The sequence below is a fragment of the Lepisosteus platostomus genome, chromosome 5 (genome assembly GCF_059453375.1).
Source record: "Lepisosteus platostomus isolate fLepPlt1 chromosome 5, fLepPlt1.hap1, whole genome shotgun sequence".
Classification (NCBI taxonomy): domain Eukaryota; kingdom Metazoa; phylum Chordata; class Actinopteri; order Semionotiformes; family Lepisosteidae; genus Lepisosteus; species Lepisosteus platostomus.
In genome coordinates, this window is record NC_142615.1 from 52411132 (window position 1) to 52433490 (window position 22359).

Below are 22359 nucleotides of genomic sequence, written 5' to 3' on the forward strand. Positions count from 1 at the left end.
CTGGATAAAGTTCTTCTGTGGAGCAGGCTACAGACCTCTGCGTACAGCACCCTTGATGTTGTTTTATTTCTATAGCAGCACCCATCCGGAATTTGTTTTTGTTTTACTTTTTATTTGAACAACAAAATAGATTCAATATAAACAAGAGCACATATAACGTATTAATAGACTCGTGAGGGGCACATAAATAATACAATCAGACTTTATGGAAAAAAAAGTTAAACAAAGTATATTTCCTCAATTACAGGACAGCACAAACAGTTCTTAATGCAGAAATGGAAGCCTGTCTAAATTTTCCTTTCTGTTAAAGACATTTCGGGAATCACTTTTTTTGGGACACTGATTTTTCTCCTTTGGGGAGCTAAAGAAGACTATAGGGTGTGGCACAGTGGTAGTGCAGTTGATTCTAGCTCAGAAAGTTGCGCGTTCAAATTAGGTTGGGGTCAGCTAAGAGTTTTTCACCATCTGCTGGTGCTGAACCCAGACTTCTCACCATGTAGTTGAGTTCTTCTCAATATCTCAGCATCTCCAAAACATCATGTCCAACTTTAGAGACAGCTACATCAGACAATGAAAGTTTGAGACCACTTTATTATTACAGGTTCTAGCAAACCTGAAAGCTAAGGCGTTTCAGGCCACTTTTTTAATTAAAAAAGTGTCTGAAGCCTCTAAATAAAATTAGGCTTTTTTAATTGTGTATGAAATTCACTCCCATGGGCTCTGAAAGGGGAAATATACTGTTGGGATCCTCGCAAGTGAGGTGTCTCTTCTTGTGGTGAAGCACAGTCATACCTGACTTGTCCGGAATGACCCAAGACAGACTTTATCCAGAAGCGACGGCACCACTCCAAGTAGAATGAGAGAGAAACACAGCACGACACGGGGAGTCAAGAGGCTCCCACAATTCACCTTTCCTCACATTACTGATTTCTTCACTAACATTTTGACCGTTTTACAATCACAATGACCGTTTCACATTAAATAAGTTTTTAAACCATCAATATTTAAGAAAAAAAATAGTACATTTTTTTCCAATTATTAAAAAAAACATTAAATGCCTTGATTGCATAAAGTTTCACAGACAGAAGCAGCACGCCAGCACAACCAACATTAAAATGGAGGGCACACTACGATTTGCATTGACTCAAAAGTGATCTCGGCAGACGTCATTCCCTGCATAACGCAAAAGGTGGCAAACCGCATTTGGTTTGAGTGGACGCAAGAAAGTTTTTGTTTTCTGCCTTGATGTCAAGCTGACAAAGTATCTTTAAACACTTTGCTTAGTTTCTCGAGGGACTGCCAAAAAGCAGCTCCCTCCCCTTTGAAGTCAGTTGGAAGAGGGTCGGTTACCACTGTACTGTGTCTCTTTGTCACATTACTTGCTCAGAGAAAGCCAGGTGGCTTTCGCTCTTCTGGTCCGACTTAGTGGCATTACGACTGTGTAACGAACTGCACCTGCTTTTTTTGAGATGCTGCCATTCTCGTAGTGAGATCTAGACTTCTTTAACACCTCTGGATATAGTTCTTAAATGAAACAGGCTTCAGACCTCTGCGTACAGCACCCTTGATGTCATTTTATTTTTACAGCAGCCGCATCCGGAAAGTTGTGTCTTTTACGTTTTATTTGAACAACAAAACTACATACAATACAAACAAGAGCACATATAACATATCAAGAAAATCTTCAGGGGCACATGCTATAATACAATTACACTCTATGAAAAACGTTTACACGACGTTAATAAAGATAAGGTCCGCACAGCTTGTTCTTACATTTCGAAAGAGTCCGTATATACCCCTTTACGTCTATTTTGAACTGTTCAAACGTAGGACTCTTCCCAGACCATTTCACTTTATACCACATTCCTAAATGAGGATGCATCTCCCGTTTTAGAACTATTTTGGGCGGTATGGCTTATACAACACACCCACAGTATTCTAATGGTGGACTGCAGATCTGTGCTATAGTTCAGTCGAATTCGAAGGATCCAGCAATCGTACTGGATTTGACTAGGATTCTGAAATGTCACTTGCAAAAGTATTCAGGTTTGCTTGAACCTTTGATAAAAAAAAGTGATCTAATCTGAAACTACCCATTTTACAATCTCTGAGGTAGTTGTCACTAAACTCGGACGTGATGTGGCACACATGTGCCGTGTGCCTTTACTTTTCTAAAAAACTGGTATCGGGAAAAGTTTCTTAATATTTCTTTTGATTAGCATGCAAGAAAATGTGATCATTACCTATGGAATTTCCCGCCAGCGTGGAGCTTGAATTCACAACCTTGAGATTTAGTGTTCAAGAGTCACAGAAGAGGTCGGCCTGGTCTTCAGTTTGCCAACGATAAGCTCCGGCAGTGCTCCTCTGTAAAGCAGCTTGTTTGGATCGGTTATGTGGGACGGCATTTCGATACTAAGATCATTTGCAGTGCACTCAAAAAACATAGATGAAGAAGGTGTCACAGTAAGGTGAACCCAAGGGCGAGGGATGTTCCTGCTTCGTGTACATCTACACCACCTAGCAATACAAACGGGGTGCTAGGGCCCCTCTACATTACCACAGGCTCTGTTTGTCTCCCAGAATCACCAATGCACACACAGACCAGCGACAAGCATTTGTATTGTATAAGTGCCCTTTTTATTTTCCAACTACATTCACATTCACTGTCACCCAAAAACACAACGAAAACAGAATTCACAGCAGCAAAAGGTCCTTCCCAGGGTCAAAATGAATACAGAGGGGCAGCAGTCTTTTCTGTAAAATACATGAGAGAGGTTACTCGATCGTCTCTACTTAGTACCTGTAGTCTCTGATGGCCCACTTTGAGGAGAGGGGTATCGCCCAGTCCTATTTCCCCAGTCTCTGTTCAGGTAACAATAGAAATCCTCTGCGACTATATTACATTCCTCTCAGTTTGAATCGGCTAACTGTGCCAGTTTCCTTGTTCCTCACCTTCAGGTGTTAAAAGTCTCTGTACAGTACCTCTGTTCCAATGCCAATGTCTCTCGTTGTCGTCAGTTACTGAACCAGTAGATCCTTGCCTCCAGGTATTAGAAGTCTCTGCAGAGTTCCTCCGGGGTCTTGCACTCTGCAGCGGGGTCTTGCACCCTGCAGCTTCCTTGTGCTGCCTGTGTCGTCTCCAGGATCCAGTGGGAATCGGGAGCCCCCTCTGTTCTGTCTCAGGTCTTTTTTATCCCTCTCCTTAGCCAATCCCTTTCAGGGGGGTTTCCACTGTCCCTGTCAGAATCAGGTCTGCCCAGTATTTTTCCAGGAGGAAGCTTGTGTTGTTTGAGGAATGTGGGAGTGCTGAGCTAGGTGTCATGGAACCTTATCAGTTCACCCCTTGGTCTGGCTAAAACTGGCTCAGCGACTCCTCACACCTCCAAGTCTCGATACCTAATTGCTCCCTGAACGACTTGGGTTTGACTGTTTTTACTGACTGTTCCTGTATTAATTGGGACAACTGCAGTCACCCCCTTGAGTGAGAGGCAACATTGACACCATCCTGGAATTCAACATAACCTAATCAATCACAGCCTGTTTCTGCCTCAATAACCCACACCCTGTAACACAAATCAACATAACCCAATCAATCCCAGACCGTGACTGCCTCAATGACCCACATCCTGCGACACAAGCTTCACCTGGAGCACAATGGCTGTGTTTTCAGCTACGGAAACTTCCTGTTGACAAGTCGGTGTTTGTGTTGCTTTTTCTGCTCAATGGAGCTGTATTAATGCAGGCACACGTGCTTCCACGGCAAGTTATTTTATTAGTGCTCACAAACCAACACACTGCAGACACCTCTGATACTGTCACTGCTTGTGGACCCCGTGTTCCTGCCGTCAGCCTACTATACCATGTTCATGCACATCTAGAAATATTACTGCTGTAGTACAGGAGCGAAAGACGAAACGAAAGCACACCCAGTTTAAAAAGGCACATCTGTCAACTGCTGAACTTCACAAGGATGGGATTCACACCCACATGTGCAGAGCACAATGGATTAGTAGTCCATCGCCTTACCACCCCACCACCTCATCCCAGAAGTTAGCCTCCTGACATGAGTTAGTACTCAAGATGGTCGTCTTTCCTCTACTCAAGGATCATTTTCCTCTTCCACCTGCGATTTCACCATTTTCCTTGAAGATGTCAAACATAAAAAGCATATTGAGCTCCTTGGACTTGAAATTACCAGATAAAAGCCATTTCTCATCACTTGCTCAGCGAGCAGGCGCAGCGCACACAGAACGCAGGTATCTCAGAGCGGTGTGTCTAAGAGGCTGTAAAAGGATAGTGCTCTGTTGGTGCTGTGGCTTAGCTGGTTAACGTGCATGTCTAGTAAATAAGTTTCTGGGTTCAAATCACCACAGTGCTTTTCTCCTCTCTTGCCATGCAGAGTTGGTCGTTGTGGACAGCAACAGGTGTCTGCCTTAACTTTAATGGAAGTGTTCATTTCTGGAACAACTTTTTTAAAAACAAATTCCACACATATTGTGATAGATAAAATACTAATCTTCCCTGTCAGTGCAGAATAATTAGTGCCAGCTGGCATGAAAACGACAAAAAAAACATTTTTGTCTTTAGCGTAAAACCTGTGAATGTAGAAGAAAAGATGACGAATGTCAATTTTTATGGCACCGTGAGCTTGTCCTTCAGTCAAACACGTAGGTAATTCAAACACACCCAGAGATGCACTTTGAATTAGCTTTGACCTAAATACTATCTACTCCAGATGTGATTGGGCCTCTTTCCACATCCTGATATATGCAGAGAACACAAGCTTTTGGCACGAGTGAATATAAATGTAAACATAAATACTATTCAATATATCGGAATTTTGTTTACCTGGGGATCCTCAAATCAGGAGTGTAGAAAAGAACACCGTTAAACACCGGGAGTGCAGAACATGATAAAAGTGTTCTTTAAACAAAAAGTGAAAATAGTGAATATGTCTTTCACTTAGATGTTCATTGAATGCTCAGTAAACGATAAAGCAGAGGCTCGTTTTGTGAATTCTCCTCGCATCAGATTGTCTTGCTTCGACCTTTAAATTGTACACTGTGTAGACCCTTCACTCTCCCTAACTCAATTAAAGAGCTGCAGGCAAAAGTGCCTATCAGTTTAGTTCAGTGGTAGAGCACTTGCATCTCGTGTATAAGGCTTTGTTTTCTACTGCCACTCTGGATTTCTTTTTAAATGCAACATCTTATCTGTGATTGTCTTTCATGTGACATCCCCCGTGTGTGAATTTCAGCATGACACATAAAATCGTTTGAGATGCTATTTTTAAAACAGACCAAACGAAAGACCTAGTAGCTAAATACAAGTAGAAAACACATGAATCTAATTGAGAAAATTTGGACTGGAGCGATGTATAGTATTGTAATGGTTGGGGGTTCAGGTGGGCACCCTTGCCATTGCCACTTAAGTCAGCCCCCCACCGTCGGGGACTCAAACCTGCGACCGCCACCATAGCTCAACAGGGACCCAGCCGCTTGAGCTTAGGGACGGACTCCCTTTAGTTCAACAGGCTGGGTCCCTGTTGAGTGATGCCAGAGGTCTGGGTTTGAGTCCCTGACGGTGGGGGACTGACCTGATGTGGCAGTGGCGAGGATGCCCATGTGAACCCTGGAGCGTTACATTGGTGTCAGCAGTGGGATGGGATAGCCCTTTGCTGAGGTTGGTGAGTTAAGCGGGGGAGAGTGTAACGCATACGGCCACCATTGAGTGTGTAAGAGCCGGCTTACCAGAGCGGTGATGTCACTGCCCTTCCCTGTAATAGCAGGGCCACAGCCGCAGGACTGAAGGGAGATTGCTCTTTAGCTCAACAGGCTAGGTCCCTGTTGAGTGATGCAGGAGGCCTGGGTTTGAGTTCCTGGTGGTGGGGGGCTGTTGTGAACACCGGAGTGCTACGGTATTACTAATAGCAGCACAAAGCTCACAGTGGTGGCTTTAGGGTATCAGAGCCAGTGGTGCAATGGATAATGTGTTTGACTTTGGCTCAGAAGATTGCAGGTTTGACTCCTCCCTGGCTCGTTAAGCTTTTAAACTACACTTCTCAGCGTACACAACCCTTCTATCGACTGGATGAGTCTCCCGTTACGTCTCCAATTCTTTCCGCACATTCTGCTTGTTTCACCACCGTTACTGTTGGACCACAGCCACAGAATCGAGGAGAGATACGGTTCCGATAAACTGTCTTAAATAATCATGTTGAAAAAGGTGACAAAGTTTATTTTTCTTTAACATAACCTTACATTTGCCTGTTCAGTTCAAGTTATTTTCTGTACCTGCAAATTCCTCAATTTTTCTGCTGTCTCCTGAGACAGACATGTGTCAAATCACAATAAGTAATACAATCTATTCAGTTAACACCCAGATGTAACAGAACACATTTAAGACTTACACCCCCTTTAAATATGTATTTCCTTCATTTCAGTTTTCTTACCTCCCCAGGATACCTGAAAGTTCACTATCCCATATTAAGGACTGTACATGCATTACCGGTAATACAGCTACTAATAAAGATATACATTAATCTTAATTATTAATAAATTACACTTTTATTAATAAAGACATGTATTCATCAAATTCATTGTGAATAGTTGTGGTGTCTAGAAAACAATTTTAGCTACAGTAAATATTTCAAGCAAGTGGTGCGTATGTTCGTTACTTTGTGACTATATTATTTCCACTACATTCAGAACAGTTCAAATGCGATCGACTGTTCCTCTACTGAACTACATAAACCCTGTGAAGAGGTGGTTTAAGTTAGTCTCCTACATCGGTAACATCTAATGGGCAGCATATGTTATTTTAGGTTTGTTGCAATTGAGAACAGGTTTAGTAGACAAATTTCAGCAGCCACGTTCGTTGCAATGACCCGTTGTAGGGTCATTGCCAATCAGCTGCAAGAAAAAAAAACATCATTTGTGCCTTTATTTAAAAAAAAGAAAACAGAGTAGTAGTTTATGTGGTAATTTCAGGTACAATGTAAGAACTTAAGTTAACTAGTCCCACAGTAATGCGTGGGGTCCTATCAATAGAAAAAAAATACTTGTAACCCAAAAACACAACAACCACGATGCAAGAAGCCTTCCGGGAACCTAGGTAAATCACTGTAGTAGTCTAACGACTACAGAAAATAAAATAAACAAATACTTAAAGGAACAACTTCAAAACAAAAAGAACATTAAAAACAAATCTGGGAAACAACAAAAACAGAATCTAATGCGAGAGCTTTTTCAAGTCTTCGGTACCCCATCGTGCTCCCTTAGTCCCAGCAGACCTCTCGTCTAAGAAGATATCTCTCATCTATCTGTGTAGAGATCAGCTGGGGGTCCACAGCTGATGGGAATTTAAGTAGTGACCTGCGTCAGCTGCAAAGGAAAAAGTATAGGTTTATACCATGCTGAAAGGAGAAGGAAACACAACGTGGACCCTTCTTCGGGTGTGACGTGGAATAAACCTTTACCTGTTCCTTTGATGTTAATTTAGACTGGATCTCCAGCAAACACCTAACAAGCTACAATCCCGTTAGATAAGGTGTTAAGGACGACCTATAAGTAACAGTATCTAAAGTGGACGGTTGCTTTCGGTAGCTAAAGACAGGCCACACTGCTCCAGGTGAGGCTCGAACTCACAACCTCGGCATGACTCCGCTGTGCACTGCTGTATAAGTACCGCGCGCTGACCGATTGCGCCACTGGAGCCACGTAGATTGCTTTCCCTTCACACACTGACGTTGCACAAACACAGGGTGAAAACGATTTCTGCATGTTTTCCGTCTCTCCGTGGGAGAAAGGGACAGTAAAAGAGCGAGGAAACTACAAGGGAAGAAAATGAAAAAATTCTTGAAGCCAGCTCCACAGAAGAACTATATTCTTTACTTCTCCTGCCATTGCAATTTGCGCACAGATTTTTTTTTTCAAAATGTATTAGCCTTGATGGGAAAAAAAAAAACTAGACTGTGTGCGCGGTGGCCAAGTGGTAAGGCATCGGTTTCGTAAACCTAAGAGCGCGGGTTCAAACCCCGTCCGTGCCTGGTTTGCGTGCCACGATATACCTTTATCTAAATCGTCAATTGTCTTGCAATGTAGAAATCTCTGTAATAATAAGAAAAGAAAAGTAGTTAATAATCCTTTGACAAAGTAACGGGCATCCTCCACTGCTTGTCAGGATGGCTGAGTTGTCTTAGGTGGCAGCCTCAAGAACTCAATCGTGTGTAGTGAGAGTTGTTATTCACAACCCGGATTTCTATGGAAGCCCGTTTCCGCCAGGGAGTAAAAAAAAAACCCGCTATGGTATCTCAGAATTCCGATTTAGCAACTCAGAATTGCGACTTAGTAACTCAGAATTCCTACTTTATATCTCACATTTGCGACTTCGAAATAGCCCATATTTCAATGTCTGTCCTTTTGTTATTGTAACGGATTCGGGTTGTAGGGCTTGTGCCCTCGCAGCTCCCACCCTAGTTCGTGCCTCACTGCATTGGCTCGAACCCAGGTCTTGCCAGCTGAGCTAAAGAAGACCCTTTTAAGTAAAAAAAGACATACAATGAGATATCATAGCGCGTTTTTTTTACTCCCTGACGGAAACGGGCTTCCATAGATTTCCCTTCATGTTCATTAAGATGTTTAATTTGTATGTTGCTTATATAAGAACAGTTTCTTCAAAGGTTCTGTCAATTAACAGTGGAGAGCTAGCCGATGTACGTTTTCATGAAAACTCTCTTTAAGGCGATTACAAGTATCTTGAGCAAATCTGCGTCATATTTTTTTAAAAAAAAGTTTAGCTCAAGATGCAACAGGAGTATAAATGAATTCTCCCGCCCTACATTCCAAGATATGGAATCTTATTTTTCTTGAAGTGTCTGATGTTGGTCGTTATTGGAAATTGCCCGGTGATATCGACTCAGGTACTCAGTTGTTACGTGCTGTAATTCGATACATGCAAAGCATTTATATTCCCTCAAATTATTAATAAGGCCAATAATGTATTAAACATTACATGCCACTTTTTCTCTAGATGATGTTCACGATGGAACAGTGAGAAAGGCATGCCTAGATATGCTTGAACCAGAACCTTACTATCGTTTTAGTCCCGACCTGACCGCACTGAGCAATGGTACGACAGAGACTCCAACAGGTCGGTTTTCTCCTTTTACAGTTTTTGGGAAAAAAATAATCTGCACTTTTAAGCAAGTATTTTATTTCAAATTTTGCAAAGTGTAAGTTTTTCTTGGAAAACGTTGTTTCAGAAAGAAACTGAGTTGATGGGAATAGCCCTGTCAGTAGAATATCGAACGTTTCATCTCAGCTAGTTCTTCTGTGGAGCAGGCTTCAGAACTCTACGTACAACGCCTTTGATGTCATTTTATTTCTACAGCAGACGCATCCGGAATGTTTTTTTTTTTACTTTTTATTTGAACAACAAAATAGATTCAATATAAACAAGAGCACTTATAACATCAGTAGAATCGTCAAGGGTACATAAAATAATAAAATTACACTTTCTGAAAACGATTAAACTAGGTAAATCAAGATAAGGTCCGCACAGCTTTAATGTTCTTACATTTCGAAAGAGTCTGTAATTACCCTTTTTCGTCTATTTTGAACTATTCAAACTTAGGACTCGTACCAGACCATTTCACTCTACGTACAGTATATCTCTTTTCGTAACGAAAATGTATTTCCTGTCTTAGAAATGCTCTGGGCGGTATGTCTTGCACGTGGACTGCAGATCTGTGATATTGTCGAATTCGAGGGATCCAGCAATCATACTGGATTTGACTGGGATTCTGAAATGTCTCTTGCAAAGGTATTTGTGTTTGCTTGAACATTTAATAAAAAAGTGATCTGAGACTTCCTAGCTTCCAGTCTATAATCTCACTGTAACTAAACTAGGATGTGATGTTTCGCAGATGTGCAGTGTGCCTTTACGCTTGGCATGTTCAAGACTATTCGTTGCGTGAGCTCCTCACTGCGTGTCCTGTACTGTATTGTGATTTCGTTGAGATTATCTACGAGGAGTACAGCGACTAGAACGCCTTGAACCTTTTTTTCGGTATATAAAAGAAAACGCTAAAGCACATACAAAGTAACTAACATTTCCTATATGTAGGTTTTCTGATTATATCTCTACTTTACTTAAATACCTTAGTGACAGGCGATTCTTTCCGATATTTGTTCAGGCGCGGTTATTGATCCCATACTAAAGATTATTTTTATAAAGAACATGTCACCTGCAAACTCGTATCGAGAAAGTTTTATAATATTACTTTTTATTTAAAAAAGTACATTTATCATAACCTATATGATTTCTTACCAGCGTGGAGCTCGAATTCACAACCCCGAGATTACGTGTTTGGTACTAGTTGCGCCACAGAAAATTGAAATCTCTTATTCATATTAAATACTGCGGCTCCTGTCCTTTTCTTCTCGTCAGAGAAGAGGTCGGTCTGGTCTCCAGTTTACCAACAATAAGCTCAGGTAGTGCTCCTTTGTAAAGCAGTGTTGGTTCACATTGCTTATATGGGGCAACACATCAACTCGATGATCGCTCGCTGTACACGCATGCCCCCCCCTTCACTGAAATAACATAGACGAAGGAAACTCTCTTGTCTTGGGCTGCTGTCACCCGGATTCAAAGCGCGGGTAGTGCGGTCACAGCACAAAGTACGGTCCACTATACCATCGCGGTGAGCTGGGACAGACTATCCTTAATTTTATTCAAATGCTCACAGTGTCTTTAATCTGATGGATTCATATACCGTGCTCATGAGAAAGTCACAAACCTGTCATCTACACACTGTTCCCAGAGCTGGATAAGTTATTCCAGATTCTACAGCTCTCTAGCAATAGTGGAAATCAGGCTACATAAATGGAGAAATTCTCTTCAAAATGTGGAAATATATTCCCGAGACGAGTCCTTTCTCAAAGGTCAACTCTGCTTGTAAGTCACCCCTCCCCACATCGCGCGGTGTAGCGGTTATAACCTTCTAAAGGGCTTCAGTGAGAAAGCGGGCAGAAACAAAGCGATCTCTTTCATTTATACGTTTTGCACGCCTGACGGGGTTTTACGGTGCTCTTTTCTACACTGAACTGATCATTTGGACATCGTAAGGGAAGAGAGACACATTTCTATGTAATCAGGAAACCAGGAATCCTAACCGTTAGCCCGTTAGTGCCACAGAGAAAAAAAAAAACGTTTCAACGAGATAAAATTGCAGGATAAACACATTTTTTTTCTTTTTCGTAGCGTTTGTGTTTTGTTTGATTTAGCGAATTTTATACACTTTATTTCTGACACATGAGTTAAAAGGCTGGTAGAGTATATTTAATACAAGAGCGCTGAACAACAATTTTCATCTACCGTATTGTAATGTTTTTTTAAAAAAAAAACAAGTTAAATGGATATATAGTAAATGTTTTTTTTTCATATAATAGTGTTTATGGTCTGAAAAACATCATTCATTATTTAACGGACATTTGGTATAATTAAAAAAAATACTCATTCACGAATGTTAACATTTTTTACAGTAACGTGTTCTATTGTGATATTGCGCCCCGTGCAGCAATATCACCAGACAGTTTAATGGTCTTAGTTCAAGTGGGTAGCTGCGCCAGCATGCGTAGGCTGCAAAGGAACAAGTAAAAGGTTTATTCCATGCTGAAAAAAAGAAGAAAGAGAACACAACGTTTCGGCCGTGGAGCCTTCTTCAGGTGTGAGAGAGACAGGGCAGTAGGCAAAGGTAAAGTAGCGGGAGAACAAAGGTTGGGAGGGAGGAAGAGTGAGAGGCGGGAGCAGGGGACATAAAGAGAGGCCAATCAAGAGGTGTGAAGTCAGAATGGGTGCAGAGAGGTATGAAATGAAGCTTCCAATGAATGGAGAAAATTTAAAAGAACAGTAGTCTGTCGTTAAGGGAAGGGAGAATGTATGATCCTAGCTGCAGAATAATTTTAGTTTCGGTGGTCTTTCTGATGTATGAGTTTGGAAAACCGTCTTTGAGAACACTGGTGCCCGGCTAGCTCAGTCAGTAGAGCATGTGATTCTTTAGGTCAGGGGTGTGGGTTTGAGCCCCATGTTGGGCGGTGTCCATCTCCTTATTAACAAAGTTTCCTGCTCATCCTTGACCCTCTTACACCTCGATGGTACTGAGCACGGTTTTCCAAACTCATACATCAGAAAGACCACTGAAACTAAAATTATTCTGCAGCTAGGATCACACATTCTCCCTTCACTTAACGACAGACTACTGTTCTTTTCAAATTTTCTCCATTCATTGGAAGTGAAGAGAACAGAACTTAAGCTATTATTTATATAAATGTAGCGTGAGGCTTTAATGTGTTCTATAAAATCGAGGAGTCAACTGGATAGATTTGTTAAATATTTTAGTGATGGGTCTCCGTAATTGTGGTTATCGGAGGAAAGCAGGATGAGGAGGAAATAGATGGCACCCAAGCATGTTAAAGGAAAAAACTCAGCATCTTAAAAGTGATTTATGATGGTTTACAGTCCCTTTTCTGTCCTGTGGCTGTGATCCAATGACTGTGTTGAAACAGCCAGGGTTGTGCTAGCTCTTGATGGACTGGTATGCAAACCAAATGACAGACAAGCAAAGCGTTGTTTTACAATTCTGAAAGCTCGTTCAATGTGGCTTCTTGTGTTTTTATGACTCCTGTTATAGTGCTGGTCTTGTAATGTTGTTGGATTGTGCCCAGGTGTCAGAAGATACCGTCATAAAGGATAAGCACGACTTGGCAAAACAACACGCCAGCAAGCACTTCCCCACTTTGAAAGGAAGATGTTGGAACAGATTAAAGAGCTTAATCTGAACTGACACAGGAGAGAGAGAAAATCAAAATTCAGATAAGTAAGCACAAGGCACACCCTGCTAAAGAAATGTATTGCCTTAAAAAAATGCTTAGAAGGTCAGAGGAACAATTGTTTTGTTGTTGGTTTTTTTTATTGCTCAAGTATTTTTATAAGTCTAATTTCCAGCTCTGTTAAAAATAAAACTTTAACTTTACTGGTTATTAGTCGGTGTCTTTTGTGACGACTTAGCTATAACAATGGGTTTGCTTATTCATCTGGAGTGTTAAACAAAATTAATGCTGCAATAATACAGTAGTGTTTAATTTCAAATGCACAGCTGCAGTTCTCATTTGTTTCATGACTAATTACAATTGGGTATCTCATTAATAACAATGTAGCCTCATAAGATGAATTGTAGCCTAAATGCAATTCTTAAATTAAAAACTAACTGATTTGCCAGGAAATTTAGTTTGAATATAAACAAGAAACAGAAAAGTAATTGTATATTAACATGGCGTATGTATTATCCTACTAATCGGAAGTGTTCTGATGCACAGTCCCCTGCAGTTCGGGCTAATTAGTACAACAACGCCGAACCGGATTAAGCACAAGTTGAACTGAGCTCCAACTTTGTTCCACATGTTTTTTGCTGCAATTGAACTCAGAGTGGGAGATGATCTCCACAATGTACCATACTAAATTGGTACGCGGCTGTGTTGTAACTCGGGAAGTCCATTGCAATTGACCCTATGGGTTTATATACATGGGTTTCTCTACATCCACTACCATAAGGGAGGAATGGTGAGTTAGAGGGAGGGCACCAGTTTGGTTTATCAAGAATTCACCAGACTGAGTAGAAGTACAGATCCAATCATTCAAAATGTGCAAGGTATGCTGCAGTAAATCGCAGTGCTCGTTCTGCAAAGAACTGTAGGATACCGCATGATGTATCATAGTAGGGTGGAATATCTTGTAAAACCACCAGGTGGAGCTATGAAAGCTCTCATGTGCAGCATTTGGTCTGTTGCCAGAAAACACTTGGTTTTGAATCCCTGTCAATGCTGAGGGACAATTGTTTGTCAATTACAGAATTTAACAGTCTAAACGGTATATGCAATTTAATAATTTTAAGCTTTGTATAACATTGTTAAACATTAAACTGATTAAAATGTACACTGAAGTGTTATAGAGGACACATGTTGTGTATTGCCTCTTACAATTAAAAAAAACATTCATTTGAATGTGATATGAAAGATATTAATAATGAATAACACTGGATAGGCTGTAAGCTCAAAATAGTACTGTAGTCCACTTTCTTTCTAAACATCTGCATCAATTTGTCTCATTCACCTATGATTACTTAAACATTTTGCCTGCCCTTTTCAGCTATAGTTTTTTTGAACCCAGCTCCTGGCATGAGTTTTCCTTTAACAAAAAAAGGAAAATAGTTGGATTTACACTTGTAAGAAACTTTCTGATTTTAATGGGATATGGAATATATTAATAATAAATGACATTGGATGGTCTAAATGGAAGATGTATAGAGGAGACATGTTGAGTCTTTTCTTTTCAGCTTGAAATTAACTTTTGCCTACTACTGTATATTCCATTGCAAACTCTTTATGCAACGCAGCTCCATACTTCTCTCAAAGTCTAGGCTAGGTGTTGCACCCCACTGTGTTTATGTAGATTAAACAGTTCTGCTGGGGGAGGGGAAGGAATTTTCATGCTCTGGTCTCATTGTTGCCCTTTAACATAAGGCAACCAGCAATCAAATGTCATGTTTTTCTGGACTGTAGTTTTAAATCGTGAACAAAGACGTGCCTTATGCATACGGTGTGATGTTGTATTTCCCACAAGCTATACTGTAGTAGCTTTAAAAGTATACATTTGTCCTGTATCAAAGTTTAACTTGTTCAGAGCACCCTACATTACAAACTGAGCGAATTCAACAGTATCGACGGCTAAAAGCAACATGTCAAAATGTTCCCAAAATAACAAGTGAATGAGTTGAGGATTCGATAATAGAGTAATCATAACAATAACTCCCGAGTTGTTTCATACAATCCAAATGAAAGAAGGACACTTAAATAAACATGAAAAGACTGTTTTTTCATTGACGAAAAGTAACGTCACACTCTCTCTTGTTTAATCTGATTGTTTTATTGCTGCACAGACTAAAACCAGAGAGAAAGAGCACCTCTTTCTTTGAAGCATTTTGTTTATCCTATCATGTATCAGTTTCCAATCACACAAAGTAAGTTTTGAGAATCTCCAATTCAACATGCCTATGTGTTCGCGGAGAATGCAAGGCAAGGCCCTTTTCCCTCTGGACCAGTCAACATTTACGGATGTGGTTCACTCCCAGTCACAAAATTACAAAACAGAAGAGCGGCGTAGCGGTCGGCTCTGGCTGTCCCCTCTGTGCCGACACACTGCACATTCAATCCCCCACTCCTCTTGGCTGATGGGCAAAAGGTGGACATCTGGGAGAACTGTACATGGCATTGGCATCTGTGAATTCTGCTGTGTAGATAGTGCTTCCTGAGGGGAGAGAAACAGTGGGGATGGCATCAGCCAATTTCTGGGTGGTGGTGAGCAGAGAGGACATGATGGAGTGTCCTAAGGTGGTGTGTGCTCTGCTGGGGGTGGAGGGATGTGTGGAGATATGCATTGCACCAGGCACAGCAACCTGTGTGGCAGGGAGGGGCACTTTTCAGGAGATGAAGTTCTGTTTGGAGACCCGCTGCTGTCGTAAACACTCCAAACAGGTGCTCTTGCTCTTTTTACAAAACTTTTTACTTGCTCTTTTTGAAAACAGAGACCCACAGCCTGTGGCAAAATAACGGAATCCATGTAAGAAATAACATCACACAGGAGTATTCATCAGTTGCGGAAGAGACGTCAAAATCTTTTTTCATCCATCTTACTGCTTTCTTTTTTACTGTTCCTATAGTCTTTGAATATTGTTTAGTGTGTGCGAGGCTTCCTGAAGAAGAGGCTGTGAATAAAACATTTATAATAAATTATACATTCTAGCACAGCAAAAATACCTTGGATTTTGAAATACAATCGGGTATTTCAAATGAAGCCCCTTTGTACTTTGCAGGCCAGAGCAGCTGAAGCATGACATCTCTTCCTGTAAAAAGTCTTTACCAAGACTCTAAATATCTGACTTTCAGTTTGAAGTGGTACAGCGGATTCCAGGGCATATTCATTCTTGATTCAGGATATATATGAGTGTGCTAATGGTTAAAACTGTGTTTACATGAGGTACAAGCCGTAACATTTTCATTCCGAAAGAAAGCCAGTCTGTGCGCATTTCTCAGCGTGCACATTGTCAGGAACAACAAACCCACAGTGCCAGCAAACCTATCGATAGCCTGTAGGTACTGTCATTGACCAGGTTAAAGTTAGCTTGAAGTTTGAAAATGATTTTGGCACACCTGTAGCATTTTCACAAAACCTCTTAGGGTTATGAAAACACTTGCTTTGTGTGCAAACTACATTGTGACCGTTTTCACAGCCTTCACTGTCATTTTTAAGCCATCAAAACTATTAGTGAGCTAATTATCTTTTTAAACCTCTGGTTTTTCATTGATGTGTAACTACGCACTAACTGGAACCCGGGGGACTGCTGTGTACACACGTTCACAATGCAAGAAATACTGGTCAATACGGCTTTGTGTGAAAAAAAACAGTATATCGCCATAGGAAGCAGGACAGCGCAGTCTCCAATTACCCAGACTGTATGCACAGGAATAAAGCTTTGTTTGATTTCTGAAACCCTTTCTTAATGTCTTGTTTTCATTCAGGTAAGGGTCAACTATATATACACTATAGTGCTAACAGCGGGAAAATTAAATATATTCATTACTCAGCAGCTTAATTAAAACAGCTCCAATGATGTTCAAACCGATTTTTTACACAGAAGACTAATACAGCTTTGCATTCTGAATCTCATTTTCTCATGCTTTTAATTAATGTGGCATTCTGCGCTGGGATAGGGGTATGTTGTTCACAAACCAATAGCATTTAAACTACAGCACCCACAATGCTGCAACCAAGTGTTTTACACACCAGACAGTCCCCCTCACCTTATACAACCTTGCTTGGGGTTGTGAAACCTTTTTTTTAATTATTTTTTCAATACGGCACCATTAAACATGCATTACACTGGGATGGGGGGGTGCTATTCATGAGTCAAAAGCTTCATCACAACATCTGAAAATTTTAGATTTGACATTCTTTTTATTTCACGCTTTCTTTTAGTTTTTCCTAATTTCACATTTTAAATAAGCTGTATCTGTAGCAAATCACAGTGAAGGTGTGGTATGCAGATGTGACTGTGTAACCATCAGGCACGAAGGAGAGAAAATCAAAAAAATCTCTGGGGGTCCAAGGCCTGATGATTGACCTCCCCTCCAGGTATGACAAGTAGTTACTAGAAACAGTTCACATGCACCACCATGCAGATTGACACGGTGAATTCTATTGCCTGTATTATGTCAGGCTAGATATTAATGTTGAGTATGTCCCATCCACTGGGTTGAGCAGTACAGGATCTTGAGTTTTGTAGGGACTCATATCGGCTGGGTTCCTTGCTTCAGAAATCCAGGAGGATCCCTTGTCATGCGGAACAGAGCTCAATATCAACCAAAGGCACCGAAGAGAGAACAGTGGCAGGCATGGTGTGGAGAAAAAAAATGGGTTAGACACAGAAAAAACAATTGCAACGTGGTTGTCTACTTACCCACCTGATATCTGTTTCTGCACTTCCTAAAGAATTAGATCACTCAGGATCAATAAGACTACAGAGATGATGTAGAAGACTACAGCATTGTTAAATATGCTTGTAGGTATGGGGCATCCTTAATAAGGTATGACATATTTCTACAATTTAGGGGCTGTGTGCCTAAATGCTCTGCTACCTGCTCGCTATTATTAATGTAATCTGTTTATTGATCTAGACAGCATCCTGCAAATGCCATAATCTTACTGGAAGAAAAGGATCATTTTGGTGTATAGGCTGTTCTTTTTTGATGAGTCTCCAAGCCTGGAGATGTACACGGTATGATATTGAAAGTCAGTGGGGTTCGGACTTCGATGATGTGATTGTGTTTTATTCTTTCGGTTAGAATCCTTTTAGTACTGTGTCCTGTCTGAAAGGTACTGTAGAGATGGTACTATTTGGGTAACCTAATAAGGAATCACGTTAGATACACCTCTGTTGGATAGAAGCCAGTTTTCTTTGATCTTTCTTACATCGGAGTGGAATAAATCATGTCATGGTGACATACTGTTGATTTAGAATTCTTTGCACTACTACTTTGATGTTAACACTGTGTAGTAATCATATATAAAAGGGACTGTGTTGTGTTATGATGAACTTTTTTACCGTTTTCATAATACTTTGTTTGGTTTCTGGCAATAGATAACAAATGGTTTCTAGTGATTTTTTTGTGTTCTAGTGTTTTTCATTATTTTTTCGCAAAGTGTCTGAAAGTTTACTCTTACCCAAGAGATTTTTGGGGGAATATTGAAACTTGTACTTACATGTCTTTTGGAGTTGAATTCTGCTGAGAACACATTGACAGTCTTCTTGAGTTTCCAGCATGTCTTTTATGTAATGCTTGGGAGTAGGGGGTGGTTGCTCACTCATCAATAGTGCCTGAAATATAAAACCGTAAGAAGGGTTACGAACTGCAAAGAATCCAAAGAGTATTAATGGGTCACAGATCAAGATCTAGGTATTTGCAGAATTTGACAGATCTCTCTTGATCAAACTCCTTTTTTCTTACTTTGTGTTTTTATAGCAAGACATTATATTGTTTCTGTGCTAAATGGCAAGCTCTTTAAGGTGTTCATGTTCGTGCCTTTGTTTCTATATTATTGGAAAGAAACCTAGTAATTGATTTGATGCATCCATATCTAATCATCAACCTGATACACAGTAATTCTATCTTCGAGATGCCTGTGTCATGTAATAAATTGCAAAGATTATCAATAATCTTTTATGCCTTTTTATGCCTTCTTTGGAGTGTTTTTTGAAAAGGTATCTCTAATTTATAGAACCATTAATGCCAGAACATAACCCTGAAATTCAAACTTCCTAACAATAACAAACAATTATAACATCCACTGAAAAATGTCATCCTATGTTTCTGTTGAATCTAAAACTACATGTCCTGCTTAAAAAACCCTTTCATAGTGATAGTTTGCATGCAGAGCATACTCACCAAACTGGGGTTGGCAAAATGTACATATCCACGTTACTTCATTCTTTGTGCTTTCATACTCTTCTTTTGAGATGCACAATTCATGGAACCAGTTTTCACAACTGTCACACTGGACCTACACAGAGTAAACCTTATATTAGTTCAGCTATCACATTTCATTGGCATGTTTTGTTATCATGTGCATACATTACACATAATAATGTTACGACCCCAAGTATCTAGGGGTAAAGGGGTGTAACATTTAGAATAATTCTTTTGGAAGCAGGTGGGTTCTGGTAAGTGACTAGGAAGCACAATAACAAAGGTGGGTGATGATTTTAAGTTAAATAAGTGACTGGTAAGACACGATAACACACAGGGGTAAGGGAACTAGAGTGGTGCCAAAGAAAAGAAAATAACCAAACAAAATGGAGCTGGCTAAAAAAAGTGAGGGAAAGCTAACCTGACTGCAAAAGAAAACCCGAAACACACGGTCTTCTGCGTCTTCAACACCCTAGCTAACCTCCCCTGACTACTCAAAACCATACAAGAAAAATGGCATTCACCCGTACTTAACTATTGTTACTAATACAAAATCATTTAAGTGTGTAGAATGTACCCAACAACCTGAACTAACCTTATACACAAAAGTTTACACAAAAACACAAGTGAACTAGGAATACAGATAATGGAAAACGAGACTAATCGACAGGAACAGGGTACAAAAGAACATAAAGGTTGAACATGTAACATGTTAGGGCAAGATAATGGCAAAACAAGGACAAACACAAACAAACGAAAGTACAAAGAAATGAACAGAAAACAACAAACCAACAAAGCCAAAACAATAGCAAAACAAAGCGATAACCACAACTAAATGAAGCAAAGCAAAACCAAGCAGGACCAAAGTCAAACGAAAGGCTCTTCCTTCAGAAAACCTCCATGTTATATAGTGAATAAGATGCACGCTGGCTGAGAAGCTGATTGATCATGATGTCATATAGAACAGTGGTGTAATGGTGGGCCAATGAGGGAGGGAGAACAATCAAAGGGTCAGCAGTGTGGAACATAAAAAAACACAGACCACACACTGGGACATAACAATTACACATACAGATAGAAATGATGTTCACTTTCCCAGTTTGTCTGCAGCACCAGTGTTTTCTCCACACATCAGACACATGTCCTGGAGAGGAGCTATAATAAACATGCCAAATAGACTGATTTCTCCAATGTTATCTACAGATCATTGTTGCATAATTGAAGACCATTTGATAGAGACCTTTTCGTATGCACTTTCCTGATTAGGTGTTCTACTGCTTCTTAAACCGCACATTGTCATGTCTCAGAATACTCCTGTCAACACCTGTTACCCTTTTTTTGTTGCTATGACTTTAAGGGGGCACATGATAACACAGCCATGTTCAACCAGTTTGTTTCACTATGGGCAATCAAGACCCACACTTTTCCCAGACTGTGGTTGTGTCAACCACGACGAAGGCCAAAGTGTAATTGAATTTTAACTGTGCGAAATGTGATTTAATTAACTTTTCATCTCTGTGTTATACAGTACAAAAAGAATACCCAAATGAGTTCTGCATATAAATAAATCGAGAATCTTTTTTCATTCAGACTTGTTACATAGACAGAGCATGCTTCAGGAAAACAACATACACCAATAAACGCAGGCAATGATGATCAAATGGTACAATACCTGAAGCTTCAAGAATTCTGATTGACAGGTCTTCCCGCAACTTTCTTATTTCTTTGGCGCTGCTGTTCATCTCGATGTATGTTTGAATATCCGGGAAATTGTTCATGATGTCTGCGCCCATCTAACAGACGAAGGTTTGTCACAATTATTATTTCCCTAAAATCTCTCATACAATAGTTTTGAGACAGTCCAAAATTTCTGCATGGAAAGGTTATGCTGACCTGCATCACAAAGACCCCACAGCTTGAGGCATCTGCTTGCTTGGTGTGACCAATCACGCTTGGGTGCCAGATGATATTCAACCAGTCTTCTTTTCCTAGGACGTTCCTTCGCATCTTGAAAGTCCCTGTGAATCAAAATAATAGGTTATTGATAAATGAGGACATATTTGTCATGCTGAATTTGAATAAGAAATGAATGTGCGCCCGTGCAGAGTTTCACCACGAAACCAATGCTTGATTTCTTACCTGAAACTTTTTACCACTGCAGTGGAGTCTGCCATCTCCCCATAGGGTCGACCACAAAGACTTTCTGGGATGGAGCATACAGATACTGCAAGAAACAAATGGCCCGTCATCAGACATGAAGTTGCATTTAATGTGGGGCCAGACACACAGGCAGTTTCAGGAGTTTAATGTTGTGGAAACAAACGTTTTTAATATTTAAATATTTCATTTATATATTATTTAACATGTAATATTTTGCAAACCTCAGCAAAGACAGTCAGGAAATGACCTAACAGTACTTATTTTTTTCCTACATGACACTTTGACCTGCTTGGTGTCACGGAGGGGGTTACTGCGGAGGATAGGGATTCTATGTGGAGCTCTTCGGAAGGGTAACGATAGGCGAAGGCGTAGTCGGAGAAGTAGCTGAGTCCAAAATCTGGGTAGTCGTAGTAGGAGCGTCGGTACAGAATCGGTAGGCGTGGGCGTCGTCTGGAAAGAAGAGCAGGGTCCAAAATCCAGGAGAGAGTAGTAGGCGCGTAGGTACAAAGTCGGGAGGCAAAGACGTAGCAGAAGAACAGCAGGGTCAAGATCCAGGAGTCAAAGAGTAGTATCGCAGAATGTAAACTAGGAACTAAGCTCAGGGAGAAGATCTCAATCGTGAGCACTGAAAGGGGGTCTGGCGAGGGTTTAAATAGAGGAAAGATTGGTGCGTGCACGTTTGGGATGGGAGGAGCTCGTGGGAATGCATGACCGCCTGCCTGCGGGAGTGCAATTCATGACACTTGGTTTTCTGTTTATTACACAGCAGTATTCACAATAATATTTTAGGAAAAGTGCACTGTCACTATTGCCTTGGATACTCACTATCCATGTCCGCCTTTTTTAACAGGAGAGGAACCAATACATAGTAATTTTTTTAGATGCAACAGGGATAATCACTTGAACTGTGTTATGGTTCCAAGTGTAATTATAAACCTACGCTGTTTTGGATTACCTGCACCACACTTACCAACAACTTCCATGGACACCAGTGTTAAAAAAAACTAATTATGGCTTCATAGTTTTCAAAGTTGACCTGTAATGAAAAGAATGACGAGATTAGCACGACAGGCTGCCTCACATGGATGGTGTGCTACCTTTGAATTTTGATTTCTGACTA

General features: G+C 40.5%; 1 protein-coding gene and 2 non-coding genes across 3 annotated transcripts in view; 2 read left to right on the forward strand and 1 right to left on the reverse strand.

The window, feature by feature from the left end:
* LOC148669148 (zona pellucida sperm-binding protein 3-like) overlaps nt 1-22359 on the forward strand; it is a 113877-nt gene that overhangs the window by 48259 nt on the left and 43259 nt on the right. The gene's annotated exons all lie outside the window — the stretch shown is intronic.
* Nucleotides 7622-7715, reverse strand: trnai-uau (transfer RNA isoleucine (anticodon UAU)). The gene is made up of 2 exons: nt 7678-7715; nt 7622-7657 (listed from the first exon to the last, which is right to left on the reverse strand). It is a non-coding gene; the product is annotated as a tRNA-Ile (tRNA).
* On the forward strand, nt 7976-8047 carry trnat-cgu (transfer RNA threonine (anticodon CGU)). Its single transcript has one exon. It is a non-coding gene; the product is annotated as a tRNA-Thr (tRNA).